Source organism: Octopus bimaculoides, chromosome 9 (assembly GCF_001194135.2).
Source record: "Octopus bimaculoides isolate UCB-OBI-ISO-001 chromosome 9, ASM119413v2, whole genome shotgun sequence".
In the NCBI taxonomy this organism is placed as follows: Eukaryota; Metazoa; Mollusca; class Cephalopoda; order Octopoda; family Octopodidae; genus Octopus; species Octopus bimaculoides.
In genome coordinates this window covers 42,330,311-42,335,126 of record NC_068989.1, presented here as the reverse complement: position 1 = coordinate 42,335,126, position 4,816 = coordinate 42,330,311, and the positions used below count along the sequence as shown (strand labels likewise).

The window sequence follows — 4,816 nt, the reverse complement described above, 5'->3', positions numbered from 1 at the left end:
TATATATACACGAGGTGAAGTCAAAAAGTATCCGACCTTGATTTTTTTTTTTGCACAAAATAATAATGCGTGAGCAAAATACGCATGAGTATTAGGTAGCTGCGTCCTTCCTGAGTATGTGCAAAAATTTTCGTGTCTGTAGGTTGCGCAATTCGCCCACATGGACGCGTTGAGTACAGACGTGAAGAGTGTGGGGTGCGATTTTTCGAGTACATTGAGCAAAGATACTGTACCAAATTCTTCCAAAAAACTTGGTGTTACGCAAGCCAAGACTATACAGGAAAGACGAAAATAAAGGAGTGGTACAACTGGTTCAAAGATGGCCGCATCTCAGTAGACAGTGAGCCACGTTATGGCAGGCTATCGACTAGCAGAAACGATGAAATGATTGCAAAGTTCGAAGAATAGTCTATGAAGACGGTCGTGTGACTATTGAGGAAATTGTTGCCGAAGCTAGAATCAGCAATGGGTCACTTCAGTCAATTATAACAGAAGATTTGTGCATGAGGAGGGTGTCGGCAAAATTCGTACCAAAGATGCTGTCTGACCAGTAGAAAGAAAACAGAAAGGAAATCTCTTAGGACATGCTGGACTGTGCTAGCCAAGGTCAAAACTTCATGAACGCTATCATCACTAGCGATGAGACATGGGTGTACGGTTATGATCCTGAAACAAAATTGCAATCATCCCAATGGAAACATCCATCCTTGCTAAGACCAAAGAAAGCAAGACAAGTACGCAGTAATGTTGATGACCTGATGATGAGGTTTTTTTTTTTACTACAGAGGTGTTGTGCACCATGAATATGTACCATAAGGTCAGACAACGAACAAAGAATATTAGCTGGCGGTTCTTTGTCGCCTTCGTGAAGCTGTGCGGTGAAGACGACCCGACCTGTAGGCAGCAAAGAACTGACAACTCCACCATAACACATACGCTTATTCCGACCACTTCTTCTAAGCATTCCTCGTTAAGCAAAGCACACCACTTGTTCGTCAGGCTTCCTACTCTCCAGAGCTGGCTTCGTGTGTCTTTTGGCTATTCCCAAAGCTAAAAAAAGACACTCAACGAGAGAAGGTTTGAGTCAACAGAGGATATTAAGCAAAATCCAATGGTACAGCTCTCCAACATCCCAAAAAGTGATTTCCAGAAATGTTTCCAGCAGGGACTGGAATGCTGGCAGAAGTGTATGGATTCCCAAAGCGAATACTTTGAAGGAAACTAAATCAAAATGGGGATTTTAAAAAATATTACTTGTGTTTTGGCCACAGATAGGATACCTTTTGAGCACACCTCGTATATATAGGAGTATTAACGTAGAAAGAGGAGAAAACAGGATCTCATGTGAATCGCTTCATACATGCTTAATCAAACATACACATTGTGCGTATGTGTGATATTCTGCGACATTTATATACTTAGAGCAGGCGCGATACAGAGACACTGCACGGAGAGAAACACAGCTGCTGGAAGAACATGAAAGAATTATATATAATATGCAAATTATACAACTGCAAAGGAGACCAGCTAGAGATAATTGTGAAGAGTCCTTCTTCATTGCCCACACTGTCCAATTTGTCTGGACTAGCAAACTCTAAGGCATTGTAGAGAATCTTTAAATCACTGCCAAAACGGCAAAAAGATCAGCCGCCAAATTTTAAGACCAACCCTCTTGAGTTTAACTTTTAAATATCTTAATATATCCGAGACTGTGCGTGACACTTTAGGCAAGTGTCTTCTACTATAGTCCCGGACAGATCAATGCCTTGTGAGTGAGTGTTCATGGGCGTAACAGGTGTGAAAGTCTGTCATCGCGCGCGCGCGCGCGTGTGTGTATTGTTCGTAGATGAGAATCAGATAGTCTCCGTATAGAATACACTTAATAGTGCTCAAGAGATTTAAACTCGAGTAGGTATAGAGGTAAATGTAGGGATAAGCAAGTTTGACAGATCAATATATAAAACACCTCAAATAACTTCTTCCCTTTAACATCTCAAATGTAAGATTTTTTCCTTGAATACGGAGGATCGTCTCATCCTACGATGGAATCAATTTACAGACATTATTTTGGACTTCCGAGCCCCCAGAAACAGCTGTTGGATTTGTAATACTTTTCTTCAACCCCTTTAATTTCCTAAATCATTTGTATTCTATGTAAGTCGGAGATTTTTGTATGTATGCATATATACATTTTTTTAGTATTTCATGCATTTAACATACTTTATATATTGATCTGTCTAACTTGTATATCCCTACATTTACTTATATATATATATATATAATATATATATAATATTATATTATATATTATATTATATATATATATATTGAGAGAGAGAGGGGGAGCGAGAGAGGAGAGAGAGGAGGGAGAGAGAAAAGGAGGGAGAGAGAAAAGGAGAGAGAGAGGAGGGAGAGAGAAAAGGAGAGAGAGAGGAGGGAGAGAGAAAAGGAGAGAGAAAAGGAGAGAGAAAAGGAGAGAGAAAAGGAGAGAGAAAAGGAGAGAGAGAGGAGGGAGAGAGAAAAAGAGAGAGAGAGAAAAAGAGAGAGAGAGAGAGAGGAGGGAGAGAGAACGAGAAAGAGACGGGCTTCCGTACAGCTTCTGCTTACCAGAATTCTATTCATAAGATCGATGCGAGAATACTGAAAGGCATGTCCAAGGTGGCGTGCAGTAGAATCGAACCCTGCTCCAAGTGGTTGTGTTGCGAACTTCTCAACCACAAAGCTGTGTCTGACTCCACAAACAAACTTCCTGTTTATTTAGTTTCCAGCATTTATTGAAGCTGGTCTATTTTGGCGGAATCATCAGGGCATGGATGGAACGAGTGCTTATTCTAGCTCTTTGCGTTTTGAGTTCAAAACTTACCGTAGCCTACTTGAATGAGAGATTTAATTCGACACTGCGATTATCACCTCCAACCGACACTTCCGGAGATTTTAGCGGAGTGGAGTTTCTGGTTTGAGGATACTTTCTTTATTCACATTCCTTTCAGATGTCCTCAAGAGAATCTTAGGTACTGTCTTCTCCTAACTAAATGGCAAAACCCGCCTTCAAACGCTTTCCATCTTTATCTTTTATCTATTTCAGTCATTAGACTGCGGACATGCTGGAACACCGTCTTGAAGAACTTTTCGTCTAATGAATCGACTTCGGTACTTATTTTTTTAAACCTGATATTTGTTCTATCGGTGTCTTTTTGCCGAACGGCTTGGTTATAGGGACGTAAACAAACCAATGTGGGTTGTCAAGCAGTGTTGTGGGACAAACACAAAAACACAGACAGACAGACACACGTATGTATATATATATATGAGTCCATCATTATATACCATGTAAATCCAATGTATCAATTCTTTATATTAACTGTATAATAAATTTGTTTTTTATGTGTCCTTTTAATGATATTAGATATACATGTTTAATTTTAAAATTTTAGTCCAAGATATACATAAATTTTAATTTCACATCTTATCTAGGGGTCTTTTATATTGGTGTAAATAAGTCTAAATGTACTTTACCATAGCATTTTAAATTAATGCCCCTTCATTGTTTTTGTATACTGCCTTAATTGATTATTTACATTATTATACACTATTTCATTTTATTTCATTATCTAATTCATAATTAGCTTTTATTTATTCACATATTAATTAAGCAAATATTGGTATCTCAAGTATTTCAAACCTAGCATATGTAAAACAATACTGATATATTATTCTTATTAATGAAAACTATGAATAACTATTTATTGTATCTGTATACAATATAGCAACTTTGTGCTATATGATTAGACTTTCCCTGTTTCATTATAAACTAGTCTGCTAGTAGAACCCCGCCCCTATAGTAGTTTGTCACCAAACCCTAAGAAATTTTGTAACTTTATCATCCATGTTTACTGTCTATACTGTTTACCCCTTACCCTAAAAAGAAATTGCCATTGTTCTCTTAAGCCTTGGATCCTTAGGTCTGATAAGATAGTCCATAAATCAGCACAAAATAAGCCCAAATAAAATCAGTGACAGTTAAAATCTGCTTAGAATGTTTATTTACTAGCCTGTATGGTCTGGCTAAGTCAAAATGTTTTTTGTTTTTTTTTTGTATTCCACCTTTCTACTTGAAGAGTTTAGATTTAATTATAAAAATATATCCTTCTGTTCAAATTTAATTTCATTAAATTTCTAAATTTCTATGTCTTTGTGCAGCTAAAGATTGCTCTACATTTTATATTTGATGTAATTTTTACATTGTTCAATTAAATGGAGTCGCACGAAACGATCGTACTGCATTACCTCTGGATATCCTTGTTGATTATTTTGATTTTAATCACCCTATTTTGAAACTGTATAGATAATACCATACTAAATTCTGGTACCTAAACTTGTGTGTACTTGTATGTGCGTGTGTGTACATGTATGTATAATTGTGTGCGTGTATGTATGAGTGTGTGTGTATGGGAGGTATGTGTGGGTTCATCTGCGTGTGTGCGTGGGTATATGTGTGTGTGCGTGTGAGTGTATGTGTGTGTGTACATGTGTGTGTGTACATGTGTGTGTATGTGTGTGTGTGTATATATAGAAATAAAAAGAATAAATTATAAAAAATAAGGTTGAAAGGAGATGAAGAAGTTAATGCAATATAAAGTGGCGCAATTACAAGCAAAAAATGAAAAATAAAATAAGGTTGCTTAGTTGCAGGAGGTGTAGGGGCAGTCAATAGGAGGAGGGGGTTGTGTTTAGTTCGAAGGGGATAGTTGTTCGTACATTAAAGATACACCGCTGTTCCAAGCGGAGTCGTGAGTGTGTGGTTCCGTGGTGTAGA

The 4,816-nt window shown here is 37.5% G+C and overlaps 2 protein-coding genes across 2 annotated transcripts in view; one reads left to right on the top strand and one right to left on the bottom strand.

Annotated features, from left to right (window-relative positions):
* LOC106870301 (uncharacterized) overlaps positions 1 to 4,816 on the bottom strand; it is a 204,355-nt gene that overhangs the window by 24,851 nt on the left and 174,688 nt on the right. The window lies entirely within an intron of this gene.
* Positions 1 to 4,816, top strand: part of LOC106870298 (centrosome and spindle pole associated protein 1) — a 139,234-nt gene that overhangs the window by 58,585 nt on the left and 75,833 nt on the right. The window contains exon 2 of the mRNA XM_052970909.1: positions 3,086 to 3,291. The gene's annotated coding sequence lies outside the window, so the exon portion shown is untranslated. The remainder of the gene's footprint in view (positions 1 to 3,085; positions 3,292 to 4,816) is intronic.